General features: G+C 34.5%; 1 long non-coding RNA gene and 1 pseudogene across 1 annotated transcript; both read left to right on the plus strand.

Annotated features, from left to right (window-relative positions):
• The first annotated feature begins 1,165 nt into the window (after positions 1–1,165).
• LOC109070330 lies at positions 1,166–2,901 on the plus strand. The gene is made up of 3 exons (XR_006153097.1): positions 1,166–1,376; positions 1,992–2,087; positions 2,330–2,901. It is a non-coding gene; the product is annotated as an uncharacterized LOC109070330 (long non-coding RNA).
• Positions 2,902–4,588: 1,687 nt separating this feature from the next.
• On the plus strand, positions 4,589–14,555 carry LOC109070293 (annotated as a pseudogene).
• Positions 14,556–16,495: the final 1,940 nt, after the last annotated feature.

The following is a 16,495-nucleotide window of genomic DNA, read 5'->3' on the forward strand; positions in this document are numbered from 1 at the left end:
AGTTTACTGCCAAGATGTTTTAGTAATGAACATCTGATTATTCACTGAACATTGATTTTTCAATCTCATTTTGAACGTGTTGTTTATTTGATGAATGAAAGAGTTCAGGACAAAGTGTGACAAATAATGAATAATGATTTGAATGAACACTTTTTATTGTTTCTTATGAATAATATATTATTGTTTGTTTTCTTCTCCACAGATTCTGTCAGGGTGGATTGAGTTCACTTCGATTGCTATTTATTCCTGTATTATAGTATATGTTCTTGTCTATCTTCCTGTCTTCATCTATACCTGGTACCTGAAATTCAAAGCGGTTGTCAGGCAGAACTTCAAGCAAGACTATTCAGATTTCATAGATTAAGAGAGAATAATCTAAATTAATGGTCATTTTAAGATTTTAAAACTTTGAATTTAAATGTAAAAATTTAATTGAAAAGATTCTAATCATTTTAGATTTAACTTATCTGCGTTATGATGTCTAAACAATTAACGCTAAATTATAATAACTTGATTATATTATTAAAGACTGTAAAGGGGCTAAAGTAAGTGCTTTAATTAATAGTTCACCCAAAAATGAAAGTTTGCTGAAAATGTAGGCTCAGGCCATCCAAGATTAGGTTGAGTTTGTTTCTTCATGGGAACGGGTTTGGAGAAATGTAGCACTGCATCAGTGTCTCATCAATGGATGCTCTGCAGTGAATGGGTGCCGTCAGAATGAGAGTCCAAACAGCTGATAAAAACATCACAATAGTCCACAAGTAATCCACAGCACTCCAGTCCATAAATGCTTAGAAAACAGTACTGTCATTGCCATAAAATAACAAAAAAAAAAAAAAAAACAGGGCACTTGAGTCTTTCAGTACAGATTGAATATTGCTTTGAGGTTTTTCAGTGATTTCCTCTTAGAAAATGTAAATGTTTCCATTTAAAGGGTTAGTTCACCCAAAAATGAAAATTCGGTCATTAATTACTCACCCTCATGTCATTACAAACACATAAGACCTTCGTTCATCTTCGGAACACAAATTGAGATATTTTTGATGAAATCCAAGAGCTTTCTGAGCCTCCACAGAGAGCAATGCAACTGAAACATTCAAGGCCCAGAAAGGTAGTAAGGACATTGTTAAAATAGTCCATGTGACTTCAGTGGTTCAACCTTAATTTTATGAAGCTATGAGAATACTTTTTGTGTGCAAAGAAAACAAAAATAACGCCTTTATTCAATAATTTCTTCTCTTCCGTGTCAGTCTCCGCCGCCATTCACAAGAGTACCACGACGCATGGGAAGTTCATCGCTATGAAATCACATTCAAGAAGTCTCATTCAGCACACATCGCGATATTTGCCATCAGTTCATGTGTGCCGCACGTTGGGTGAGTAGTCGTAAATACGCTGTCTTAATGTTTGTTATAAAATCTATTCTGTCTTTATTAATCAGATTAGCGCCTTATGTTTGTTCGCTGTTTTACATCCGTCATCCGAAACTGTCTTTGCATTTAACTGAATGAACACATGTGACGTGCCATAGATCTTTCATCAGTGAATCATATTCATATCAGGTTCAAAGATGTAAGTTGTACTTGTAATAAAATCATGGTAACCACAACACATACCATGCTTTTACCGCAGTAACTGTGGTTTGACTGTGATATTGGAAGATAAAGCACAGTAACCACAACACTTACCACACTTTTACTGCAGTAACTAGTTTTACTGTGATACATGTATTAATAGCACAGTAATCGCCAAACTTACTATGGTTTAACCACTGTAATGGTAGTTTTGATGTGCTTTTACAACATAATATATCACAGTAATCACAACACTTACTGTACCTTGCTTTTAAAACCTTTTAATGTAAAATCCAAAAACTGTAATTTAACTCAGTATTTTTTCCATCTTGCAGTTCATTCATATCCGTTTATATCTTAAATTCTCTATATAATGCTATTTTTATTTTCTCTCCCTTTTTTTAATACATATTTTAGCTGAAAAGACCTAAAGGAAGCAGTCAGCCCAGTCGTGTTAGTGGAGAGGTATTCATTCAGAAACAGATGACAGAAAGCTGTAAAGGCAGACATTTGGTAGGTCTGTGTTAGTTTGAACCCCTTTATCAAACATTCATGCGGTTAGAATTTGCACAGCAATTGTTGTTTACTTAATCTTTGTCTTAAAATCTCCCCAAAGCCCCATCAGTAAGAACCCTAAACACAGTCTCACATCAAAGTCCTAATAATTCAGTTTAACTCTGTTTGCACAAGTGGAAATGCTAGTTTGATGTAAGTTGCATGTAATGTAATAAAATGTCTTTCTTTCTGTCTTACAGGATTACTTGCAGATTGCGGTGTCCTTCTCCATCATGCACATGCACTCACCTCTTTAACTCTTTATCCCACACACATACAGAAATGGCACCTGGATCAATATTAAGACTTTGCAGTGATATATATATATTTTTTTTTTTTTGCAGAAGATGCAACTTTGTTTTAATTATAGGCTTGTAATTAATACATTTAGATCTTCCAGCAACCCATATATATATACACAGAACCAATAATAAAAATAATAGTTGAAAATAGTCGTATTGATAAAGCATTGTGTTCTCTTTTTCAAGCTTCATAAACTGTACTTGGTGTCTTCCTAATGCTTATATCACAAAAAAGCATCAGTGCTCATCAGGAGTTTTATTAAAGGACATATTCATGCACAGACATCCCCTAGTTCCAGTCATGCAGAGACTTCATGATGCTGTTGTGAAGCGTATATTTCTGCATTTGAATACAGCAGGTGTTTTTCGAACAATGGAAGACGGAGGAAGTGTTCAGGAAAACAACCAATGTTTATGGACTTGTGTTTGGTGCTGTGCTGATAGAGTTTTATAAATGATATTACACACTTGACATGCATGACTTTGTTTTTTTTTTGGGAGTTTGATACATTCACATTATGTGTTGTACCACTTTTGGATCATTTTTTAAGAAAATTCATCTGTTTCCAGTGTTCTCTGAAAGACAAATACTGTATATAATTTTTTTTTTTTTTTTTTTTTTTTTATAAAAGCATTTTATTACTTAAAATAGTTAATATTTATAATTATAATTATTACTAATGATTTGCTTTGCAAAAAATCACTAGCATTAATACTAGTGTTCCTGTGGCTCAGTGGTAGAGAACATCGCTATAACAGCAAAAAATTTTGTGTTCTATACTCACAGAGAACATTAGTTAAAAAAAAAATGTTAGCCTGAATGCACTGTAAGTTGCTTTTAAGCGTCTGATAAATGTATACAGCATCCTTATAAATGTAAATATAATACAGTATAATTAATTATTAAAGTAAATAATGTAAAATGTAAAAAAACGTTTTGTATTTTTATAAATAACTCTGGATCACACTCTTGAGTTGACAGAGAATGTTTATATCGAGATTTGTAAGCCCGCAGAACCTGATCTAAGCCAGGCTGGATTTGTTTGGTTTTGTCAAGTCTATACTTACTCTGAAACTCAGAGTTTGTTCAGCTAGCTTCATGCAACAGGCCACAGTAAAAGGTTTGCAGGACCAGGGTTGGAACTGAAGTCTGCAGGAAGGAGCAGAACTAGCTTCTCCTGGTGTATCATGAACATGGACTATTTTAATGATGTCCTGACTGTGTTTCTGGGCCTTGAATGTGTCAGTTGCATTGCTGTCTATGGAGGCTCAGAAAGCTCTCGGATTCCATTGAAAATATCTTCATTTGTGTTTAGAGGATGAACGAAGGTCTTATGTGTTTGGAACGAAGTGAGGGTGAGTAATTAATGACAAGTGTTGGGCAGTAACTAGTTACAGTTATAATATAACTTTATACAGTAACTCGTAGTGTAATTCATTTCTAATAAGATTTCAGTAATAATATTACAGTTACCATCCATAAAACATTTAGCTTCTTAGTAACTTTTGATGCCTCAACCCCTTCTGATCTGAAATCCAACAATCCAATAATTATTCAATTTATTTTCATAATTCTCACGACTCGCACAGGCACGTGAAGTCACCAGTGCATCAGGAAAGCATTAAGATGTGTAAGATGTGCATTACTGTACTCTGCCCGCCCACATCCCTACAATATTAATTATATTACTATGATTAAACATCTTATGAACTTGTGTGATTTCGTCTGATAAAATACTTCATGAAATATAATCATAAATGGGTAACAGAGAAATTATAGCTACAATTAGCTTCAAGCTACACGTGACAATTAATACAACACTTACACTTAAAACTCACCATTGAGTGTTTGTAAAAACTTCTGACTGCGATCCACTGTAGATTTTGGTCAAATGATAAAGCAATAAATATATTGTTAGTAACATTTTAGAAGAATTTTATGGGGACGAAACACAATAACAACTTCTGTGGGGCGTGAAGGAAAAGTAATGTAACTAGTGTAGTGTAACTGATTACTGTTGCCAGAGAGTTATAATTAAGTAATAATATAACTTTTGAAGGGAGTAACTAGTAACGAGCCCAACACTGTTTATGACAGAATTTTCATTTTTGGGTGAACTATCCCTTTAATTTGTATATTAATTTGTATCCAACAGGCGGCGCTGATGCACTTGGAAACAAATAGAAATAAGCGGAAGTGTGACGTCAGGAGACGTGGTATCAACAACAACAAAGTGCATCGAGTGGTGTTTTAGAGTGGCTCGACTCAGTTCATCATGCCTGAATGTAAGTATGCTTTATTAAACCTCTGTCCGGCGTTATATTCTATAAACACACGTCTGTTTGAATAATAATGTGCGCGCGGAGTGCTCGAGTGTAGACTTCAAAGATAAAGTGTAGAATTTAAAGGTTAAAGAAATACATGAGATAAACAAAACCGTTGTTTGGGTGAAAATTAAATACGCATTTACACAAATACAGGCATTGATTTCTAAATAATAATGACTGTCATACCGCTAAAGTAATAATAATAATAATTAATTAATTAATTGTAATTATAAATCTTTACAAACCTTTGCTACAGTCCTTCAGATCACTAGATTAATTTAAAATATAAACATCTAAATTTAATATTATTTAGTATGATCACTTAATCTTTTATGTATTTTAATAAAACTATTAAAAAATAGTGTAATATTTTGCACATTTTGCTACGATAGGCCCACTTCTTGCAAAACTGATTATATTATAATTAAAAAATAGAGTGTAATATTTTGCACAGTTTTATTTTTTACGTAAATATATCTGTTATGCTGAATGATGATGGAACACAGTTTTATGCACACAGAAGTTATTTGAAGCATTGATGTAGACACTATACTTGCATTTATTATGCTTATTTATATGTATATAAAATCACTTGTAAATTTAATCTGATGCAGACACTAAATGAGACTCTCATCTGTGACTCAGATTAGACTCAGATGAGAGCAGCAGATTAAAGTCATGGTTTTGTCTGTTTAAGACAAGCTCTGTTCTGTCTTGGTGATGCTGTGTGTTCTCTTTCAGCCGATGTTTACTCCAATCCTCTGGCTCCGGACGGACATGAGGTGGAGGACCACCGCTCAGCGCTGCAGTAAGTGCTCTCCTCCATCACTTCATCTTCACAATCATACAAACCCCATTCCAAAAAAGTTGGGACACTGTACAAATTGTGAGTAAAAAAGGAATGGAATAATTTACAAATCTCATAAATTTATATTTTATTCACAATAGAATATGAATAACATATCAAATGTTGAGAGTGAGACATTTTGAAATGTCATGCCAAATATTGGCTCATTTTGGATTTCACGAGAGCTACACATTCCAAAAAAGTTGGGACAGGTAGCAATAAGAGGCCGGAAAAGTTAAATGTACATATAAGGAACAGCTGGAGGACCAATTTGCAACTTATTAGGTCACTTGGCAACATGATTTGGTATAAAAAGAGCCTCTCAGAGTGGCAGGGTCTCTCAGAAGTCAAGATGGGCAGAGGATCACCAATTCCCCCAATGCTGCGGCGAAAAATAGTGGCGCAATATCAGAAAGGAGTTTCTCAGAGAAAAATTGCAAAGAGTTTGAAGTTATCATCATCTACAGTTCATAATGGGACAACATTCCTATTTCTAAACTTGAGCAACTTGTCTCCTCAGTCTCCAGACGTTTGCAGACTGTTATAAAAAGAAGAGGGGATGCCACACAGTGGTAAACATGGCCTTGTCCCAACTTTTTTGAGATGTGTTGATGCCATGAAATTTAAAATCAACTTATTTTTCCCTTAAAATGATACATTTTCTCAGTTTAAACATTTGATATGTCATCTATGTTGTATTCTGAATAAAATATTGAAATTTCCACATCATTGCATTCTGTTTTTATTCACAATTTGTACAGTGTCCCAACTTTTTTGGAATCGGGTTTGAAGACCAATTTTCACTATTAACTAGCATGCATGTTACTAGCATATCGGCTGTTTATTATTACGTATAAAGCACAAATTAATGGCTTATTCTGCATGAGCATAATTTAGATCCCTTAATCCACCCCATAACTAAACGAACAACTATCTTACTAACTATTAATAGGCAGCAGTTTTCAGAGAAATCTCTTAGTTAATAGTGAATGTGTTCCCTCTTCTAATGTGTTACCAAAGTTTTATTTAAATTGTGAATGGGTTATAAACCCATAAGAAATCAAGAGAGTCTGCGCGGTAGTGATTCATTCGGAGTCAGAGTTTGCGTCTGTGCAATAATGAGTTGGAGCCGCAGTATCAAAGTCCTGCTCAAATTCACGCAGACCTATTCAAACATCTTTGGGAAAAATTTATTAGAAGTGTGATTTGATTATTATGCTCACGTCCCATTGGTTACATGGAGAGGGTGGGGTTTATGACCTATACTGCAGCCAGCCACTAGATGGTGATCAAAATGTTTTGGCATCACTTTAAGGATGTGTGCGGCACACTACTGTGCAATGAATCTCTTATTTACATTGCATTGTAACTTTTGACGATGTATAAAAGCAGCACCTATCAGTATTCAAAATTCAATGTATCGTCCAGCTCAAATGGTTATTGGTTAAAATGGAAGAAAAATGTTTCCAATATCATCAGTGCTTGAGCCCTTAAAAAATACAATGAAAGGTCAAAATCTTTTTGATGTTGCATGAGTTTCATCAGTGATTTTTAAGCTCATGGTCATCTGTTCTGTGTGCTGTTGTGCTCTTCAGGACGGAACATCTATCGTATCCTGTTCAAGGGTCGTCAGATGGAGCGTAACAAGCTTTTCCTGCCGGGCCGCATGGCGTATGTGGTGGACCTGGAAGACGAGTACGCAGACACAGACATCCCCACCACCCTCATCCGCAGCGAAGCCGACTGCCCCACCATGGAGCTACAGAGACCAAACACACGAGCACAGACCTTGACTTTACGGTTTACATTTTCATTTTTGGGTGAATAATTCCTTTGTCATTGTAATGTGTTCATAAGCTGTAATTAAATGAGACTGCACTGCAGCATCAACATTGTTCTTCTCATAGATGCATAAACGTCATAGTTTACATATGGCTCAAAATCAGCGAAGGGGTAATTAAACATAACAAATCATGTAAAAAATGATCATGCATTGATTTTGGATTGTCTAAATGTTGCATTGATTCAGCTGTCGCAGAGTTGTGGACTTTTGAAAGTCAACTTTTGATGCACAATGTTGTTTTTATTGTCTCTTACAACAAAAATCTCTTATTTAAACCCATCAAAATGCAGATTCTGTTTTAAATAATAGTGAAAAATCACTTTTTTTTAATTTTGTTCCATTATTACCTCTCAGCAGATTTTAACTCGTGTCAAACAAAACCCATAAGACTTTTGTTTATCTTCAAAACTAATAAAGACCTTTTTAAATATTCTCTCATTTTAAAAAAGTTGAAACTGCAGCCAACATTTTCAAGCTTCAAAGGACGTTGCAATAATAATAATCAACATAATTTGATTTGGTTTAATGAATGAACTCAATCGGATTTGTTTATGAACCCTCTGATCTCTAATCAGAAATCTCAATGCAAGTTTGAAACAAGTCACGTTAGCTCTAGTTAGATGTTATTCAAGGCTTCAGCCTGAAAAGAAAAGGGACGCTGTGATAGCCGCTCAGGTTTTTTCTTCAGATCATTTTTAAAGTCTAGTCAAACTGGTGTTTTGTTCCTCAGGCTCAGACGACGCTCACCACCAATGACATAGTGATCAGCAAACTGACGCAGATCCTGTCGTACCTGAGGCAGGGCACCCGCAACAAGAAACTCAAGAAGAAGGACAAAGGTAGTCTTTCCTGCGCCGTCTTCATTAGAAAACAGCTTTTGAGTGATGCACTTTAAGTTTAAGTCAAGATTCCCGGTAAGTTATCACTTGAAATCACTGAAACGAATCGACAATCCATGTACCTTCTCACATTTCTGGAGTCATACTTGGTTAAACTTCTATAGAAGCTACAACAAATATAACCAGGTTTCTGTGGACCGTAAAAAGTCTTAATTTGCTCTTCCACAAATTAAGGCCTTAAAAAGGTCTTAAATCAGAGCAGAAAGATTTCATAAAAGCATGCACCTTCAAAAAAAAACAATGTCTTGCTCAGTATTTTTTTTTCTTGTTTTCCAATATAAGCATCTTTAAATCAAGATTCATATACTTGAGATGCTTGATACATTTACTTGTTTTCTGAGAAACTGAGCTTATGTTTAAAAGAAGAATATCTACTCATTGGGTTTTTGAAAACTTGTTTTCACTTTAAGTTGTGTTGAATTTACGTTGATTGGCAGATATTTGTTCCTTTTAATCATAAACTTGATTTCACAGAAAACTAGACTTCTTATGTGATTTTTGCATGTCAAATAAATGTCTGACATGTCTATAAATCTTTAGATATTTGCACTGGAAACCAAGAGAAAAGCATCAAAACTTGAGTTTTGAGATTGAAAATTGAGTTCCGTACATTTTCTTTACTCAAGTTTTAAAAAGCCTTCATAAAACCTGCAGAAACCCTGCATTATTTTTGTTCCCATTTTCTCCAGTAGCAAAAAAAAATTTAAGACCGCATTTCTGTGACCTTCCAAAAAAGGGAGAAACTCAAGAGATTGGTTGCATTTATCAGAAGAGAAAATATTCTGATAAAAATGTGATATTAGTCTTTCTTAATAAAGGCTATCACAATGCATGAAGGAGAAAAAGCTATTTCTGAGTATGTAGTTCAATAATGCTTTACTATTGCATGTGTTTGGGAAAGTAAAACTGAAGTGCTTTCTCTGTAATCAGGGCGTCTGGATGAGAAGAAGGCTCCAGAAGCCGACTTAAGGTGAGTTCACACGCAATCAAACTAAAGTTTATGATCTGAACACAAGCTTCCTAACATCTGTGTGTGTTTGCAGCATCTTTGACGACATCGGGGACTACACGCCCTCCACCTCTAAGAGCATCAGAGACAAGGAGAAAGAGCGCTGAGCGAGAGAGGGAGAGAGATCGAGAGCAAGAGAGGGAGAGAGATTGAGATGAAGAGAAAAGACGACACAGTTACTTCGAGAAACCCCGAGCTGATGACGAGGTCAGCTGATCAGAAAGAAAATGTCACTATTTGTGCAAAACTTATATCACGATTAATTATTGTCTAATATTTCTGTCTCTTTAGGCCATGGACATTGATAAAGGTAAATGTTCCTATAGTCTTCCTATTTCTCATGCTCTCGGCACTCATAGAGTTTTTACATGAAAATAGTTTATTGAATTTTTTATTTTTTTTATTTTACATTTTGTTCAATATATAATATAATAACATAATTGCATGCCAATTGCAATTAAATAAAAGATAAAATGTAGATTAAATTAATATTAAATGCAGTTAGCTGAGCTTTAGAGTGCTTTTTTCGACCCACTTAAGTCAGATAGAAGTAAATCTTTATATGCCATTTTATATATATATATATATATATATATATATATGGTGAACTAAAGAAATGTACTGACAAGCATTTATGGTAACCTAAAATATACTTTAATGTCATTTCTGTTGAATGTTGGTGTGTCATGATTAAATATATTTGTAATTACACTTTGTAATGATTAAGTTACAATTTAGTGCATTTGAAATATATTCACTTTAAATGTGATATCAAATAACACCACAGTTAAAGTTATAATCAAGTAGATGTTCTTTAATATGTTAGTCAACATATAAAAATAAATGTCTTTAAAGCATTACAAAAGATTATTAAAACAGACTTTAAAAGTGCACTAAGAATCATAAGGTAACACTTTATTTTAAGGTGTCCTTGTTACACGTTACGTTTACTTATTATAGTATTAACAATAAGTTATGCATAATTACATGCAACTAACCCTAAACCAAACCCTAATCATATAATAAGTACATGCAGTTAATTAATATTACTTAGTACTTAAATGTATAATTACAGTGTAACAAGGACACCTTAAAAATGAAAGTGTAACCAGACTTAAACATGAAAGTTTACTCTCTTTAAAGACACTCAAGTGGCCATTTATTTCATTAATATTATATTATCTGACTGCGTGTACAGATTTTTGTAAATAAATGTACGATTTAAAGTACTCTACAAGTGCACATTCAATATAATTAAATAGTACACTTCTTTATCACAAAGGTACTGGAAGAAATGCTGTCATACCTGCTGAATGATAAAGTCCAGTGCTGTGATGGTCTCTTTCAGGTCCAGGCTCGGTGAAGGACCAGATCAAGCTGATCAATGAGAAGTTTGCTGGAGCCGCTCATTTGCAGGGTCAGGAAGCATATCCTTCACAAGAGTACATACTAGTAGAGCTGTGCCTGACTAAAGATTTTTCTAGTCGACCAGTAGTCATTCATTTAAGCCACTGGCCGACTAATTGCACATTTATATCAATGTAATTACTCTAATATATGCTGAGGGAGGAACTAAAACCATAACGAGCCTTTAATATCCTATTCCCTGCTCAGGTGCACACACAAAGCTTGCTGCAGAAGTAATGATTATGAATGTATCGGAGAAGATAGCAAGGAGATATTTGAATTCCTCATTAATAAACTCGTGTTTTCTGAGCTGCAGAGATGACGTTAACGATGCGGTGTATGGTGGACGTTTACAAAATTTTGCAAAACTACTGTAGTTCTAGACTAATGACAACATGCATTTACTCATCTCTTGCACAAAAACAGAATATGACGCAAAACTGCAATAATTAAATGTTAAATAATTAATATTTCATCAATTTTAATCCAAATGTATTAACCTCTTTGCTGCTGACCTTCATTGATCCAATTCAACCACATTAATTAGCAAAAATGACTTTAGATAAACATAACATTTGTGTGGAGCACAAAAGCAGTCTTAAGTCTCTGGGGTATATTTGTAGCAATAGCCAAAAATACACTGTATGTGTCAAAATTATAAATTTTTCTTTTACGCCAAAAATCATGAGGATATTAAGTAAAGATCATGTTCCATGAAGATATTTTGCAAATTTCCTTCAATAAATATTTAACATTGTTATTTATCATTAGTAATATGCATTTGCTAAGAACTTAATTTGAACAACTTTAAAGATGATTTTCTCAATATTTAGAATTTTTTTGCACCCTCAGATTCCAGATTTTCAAATATTGTCCTTTCCTATCATCAACGGAAAGCTTATTTATTCAACTTTCATGATGATGTATAAATCTGAATTTCAGAGAATTGACCCTTATGACTGGTTTTGTGCTCCAGGGTCACATTTGAACTTTCACAGTTCACAGTTTCAAATGATTTATTACTCTTATCTGTACGAGCCATATTTGAGGTTGATGAATGATTTGGATTTTCTGCCTGATATGCTGTATTTACCACACGGACCTGCCTTTTCCCCCCCTGCGATTAACCTACTAATAAGATTTTGGTCAACTCCCAATTAGCCAACTATTAAAGGGCAGCTCTAGTGTATAGATGAATGACATCAAGTTGCATCTCAAATGATGAAATGGCTGCTTGAATGCATTTGTTTCTTTAACTGTGAGCACTGGAAGCAGACGTGAAGAGAAGAAGCATCTTGGGGATTTCTTTGGGATGTCAAACAGTTACGCCGAATCCTACCCTGCCACGTGAGTCACGCCGCCGCGTCTTATTCTGTCATCTACAGCTGAAGAGGCTGAGTTGGGACATGTTTGCTTGTGTTTTGTAGAACGGATGATCTGGCTGTGGACAGTGATGAGGAGGTGGACTACAGCAAGATGGACCAGGCATGAGTGATTCTAAGTTGTAAAGGAGAAATGTCTCCGTGTGTTTGTGGTCAGGCGTGTTCACGTGTGTGTCTGTCTCTAGGGTAATAAGAAGGGTCCTTTGGGCCGCTGGGACTTCGACACGCAAGAGGAGTACAGCGACTACATGAACAAGAAGGAGGCGCTTCCCAAGTAACAGTGTCTACTTTCTGAGTTCACTTCTCAGGTTGTGTGTTCACTTTAATCATGGTAGTGATGGTGTATTTGTAGGGCTGCCTTCCAGTACGGCATCAAAATGTCTGAGTATTTTATAAAACAGTTCAACAAACAAGAAGTTAATATGGAGTGAGTTACATTTTAGACTAAATATATATATTTTTTTTAATTTTTTCTGTTTTGACAACGAAAATAGTTCCAAATAAAGCCGGAGCAGAACATTTGTGCATCTCAAGGCAACTCTGCAGTGTTTCGTTCTTGAATGAATTTATTTTTTAACAAGTCATTTGAGTCATTTATTTTAATGAGCCATTCATAAAGACGTTTCTAAATGAATCAGGCGTTTTAAAGGAATTGTTTGAATGAGTGATTCAATGAATCACTCGTTAAGACAGGGACTTGCTGCCACCTACTGGTGGTTTTAATGTCATATTGATCCATGGTAGGCCTAAACCAGCAAAGTACCAACACAAAAACACACTCAGCAAAATATTGTTACTGAAAAAATCCCAATAAATGTCAGTGTATCATTTTTTTTGTCAGTATCACACTCCCCTGTGACCCACATGAGCTGCAAACAGATGTTTAATGATGATCATGGTGTTCAGAGTGTCACATTCAGTTCACACTGTCTCTGTTGATTTCAGATCATTGAGAAGAGAAAGAAGATGGAGGCAGATGGGTGAGTGTCGTTGGTGTTTCTCTCTTCTTCAGTCACTCCTGAGCTCTAAAAATATCATAAAAATCCTAAATCAGGTCAGTGCTATGTCAGCACTTAGGTTTATCATTTGGAAATCTCTATACGTTCAAGTGATTTTTACACCATTCAAGCGCAAGATGATGCGACAGAGAACTTAATTCGGTACTGTCGCGGTCTGAGGCACACACACAAAGTAGATACGATTGTATGTTAACATATCTTACCAAGATGTGGTTTTATAGTTGGCTTTTTTTTTTTTTAAGTTGCCAGCCACCACCAGCATTTTTGCTCATTTTCACTAAACTTTCATGGCCCCCAGAATATTTTGTTGCATTAATGTCTGAACATGCAATATGTTAAAACAAAGAACTGCTTTTAAACAAAACAAACATTGGCCTTTTGAACTTTTTTTTTATCAACACTTGAATTGTGTATGTTGGGTATGTTTCATAAAAAAGCAACATTTTGAACAAAAAGCTGAGAAAATCATGTTTTTGTCAAAGACTGTCCGGATCGGATTCAGATTGATGATCTAAACACAGATAGAGTCGATCGCTTTCAGTCCTAAACCACTTTCTGGATCGGCGTTTTATTCAGTAACATTAGGCGGTTTTGATTTATATGCTGTTCAATGCTTGATGAATGCATTATTTTACCTTTGCGCCTGCTTACGTACGCAATCGCTTGATTCTGCTTCTTCCTCGCCGTGTTTTGATCAAGATGTACAGTACTCTTTCAGAAGATGCGAAATAGCGCCTCCTACCGTACACCAGTGAAAACACGGAAAGCTGGAAAATTCCATCAATGAAAGGGAAAGAGTTAAACAGATTGTGAACCCTTTAATTTTTTTTTTTGGCAAATGTACACAAAATAGTTAAAATACCCGTCTTGGCAAGTATCCTCGTTAACATAGTTATGTCTTCAATGAACAAACAGTTGAGAAAGAAATGGGATGCGTTTCATTATATCGGATCCGTGCATTAAGTCCTAAAGTGACAGCAGCCTAATATACCTGCTGCTGTCTGTCATTAATGTTAATCAAACAACAAAAAGAAATAAATCACTGCTCTTGACTGAACAACTGTTGTAGCTTTAAGAAGGATTCATCTTTATTTCATTTGTTTTACTGTACCTGAATACTGAATACTAGAAAATTAATGCACTGTTTTATTTATTTACATCTTTGTTTTGTTGTATTTATTTGTGCTGTTGCTTGTAATTTATTTATTTTTATTTTTATAGTGTTTACTTTCATAATGTTTGAACTTTAAATTAGGCTAGCAGTTTTTGCAGTGGTAAAACACTAGATTTTTACAAAATTAGTGCATAATTCTTTTTTTTTTTTGGTTGATAAAAATTTGGTGTGTGTATTTTGAAATAAAATGTCTGTAGTGGTACAGTGTGTGTTCATGATCTGCGATCTTCTGTTTCTTCTCTAATACAGGGTGGATGTAAAACGGCCCAAATATTAAAGCTTCAAGGAATCCTTCCATCTGCATGTATATGATGCACGTGTTGATTTGTGTTGTTTTTCTGATTCTTCATTAATACATTGGTAGAGAAATGATGTGTAAAGATGTTCACTGTAAAACCCGACAAGTAACTTAACTCAAACCGTTTGAGTAAACAGATATCCTTAAAAACCTGACAAGTTAGGTTTACTCAAACCGTTTGAGGAAACCGATTACCTTAAACCATTTAAGTTTTAAAACTAACACACTGTAAAACCCGACAAGTAACGTAACTCAAACCTTTTGTGTAAACAAATATCCTTAAAAACATGACAAGTTAGGTTTACTCAAACCGTTTGAGGAAACCGATTGCCTTAAACCATTTAAGTTTTAAAACTTAATAGTTGTGAGTACACTGAACTTAATTCAGTTGAGTTCACTGAAAGAAGATATACATTGCAATTAAATAATTAAGTGATTATTTGAGTGATAATTGTGATGAACAGCTGCTGTTAACAAACAGAATTACTGAAGAAAAGAGAAACACAAGAACTACAACTGACTTCAGACACAGCCTTAGATAAAATAAACTGAAATAAAATACATTAAATCTCTCAAAGATCTGATTAAACAACCCCACAAACAGCATCACCAGCTCCACTTATTAATAACCAGACTGACTTTATTTCTGTCAGACGTCTACAGAAGATCTGATTGAGAATTAACTAAGGTTTAGATGTTGATTTATGTTTTCATTTAAAGTAACCATGTTAGAGATCAGTGTTTGCTTAAGTTGGGCTCTTGACCCTTGATTTCTGTCTTAGTTTTTTCTTTGGCTGTTGTAACCATTTGTTGTAACTCAAAAGCCCAGAGAAAATATCATCAGGTGTTATACACACACTCACACTCTTAGAAGCTGCTTTTATCCAAAGCAACTTACAGTACATTCAGGTTAGCATTTTTTTATCTAACCTGTACCTAGATGTTAGTTGTTATACTGTATATTGGTGATGATAATCATTGATTATTGAACTGTTTGGAGTCTAATCTCTGATGAAATAGGTGTTGTGTAATTAGTTGGTTTTATAGTAAAAGTGATTCTAAGAGCCAGTGGTTCTGTAATAATCAGTTAATATAAAGAACTTTCCAAACAGTTTGGTTTTCTGTGGTGACACTTAGTCACACACAGACATCAATAATCAGCATATGAACCTCAACAATGGTGACCATAAAAAAAAAATAAAATAAAAAAACAATGCAGCAGAGCATGCTGGGAGCCATGGATGAGTTTTGTACTACAATAGTACCCAGCATGCATTGCAGCATGTTTTTTTTTTTTTTTTTCATAACCATTGTTGAGGTTCATATGCTGATTATTGATGTCTGTGTGTGACTAATTGACACCATAGAAGACCAAACTGTTTGGAAAGTCCTTTATATTAACTTATTATGAAAGAACCACTGACTTTTTGAATGGCTTTCATAGTAATCAACTGATCTAAATATAGAACACCTATTTAATAAGATTTTGAATTCTGAACAGCTCCATAATTGATGATTATCATTACCAATATGGTATATAACAACCAATACCTGATTATGTTCAAAAACACTTTTTTTTAGTTATAACAAACATGTTTCAAAAACACATGGTTATAACGTCCAAAAAAAAATAATCTAAGACAGAAATCAAGGGTCAAGAGCCCAACTAAAGCAAACACTGATCTCTAACATGGTTACTTTAAATGAAAACATAAATCAACATCTAAACCTTAGTTAATTCTCAATAAGATCTACTGTAGACGTCTGACAGAAATAAAGTCAGTCTGGTTATTAATAAGTGGAGCTGGTGATGCTGTTTGTTAACAGCAGCTGTTCATCACTAAAGCTCAATCAGCAC

Source organism: Cyprinus carpio, chromosome A21, assembly GCF_018340385.1.
Source record: "Cyprinus carpio isolate SPL01 chromosome A21, ASM1834038v1, whole genome shotgun sequence".
NCBI classification, from domain to species: domain Eukaryota; kingdom Metazoa; phylum Chordata; class Actinopteri; order Cypriniformes; family Cyprinidae; genus Cyprinus; species Cyprinus carpio.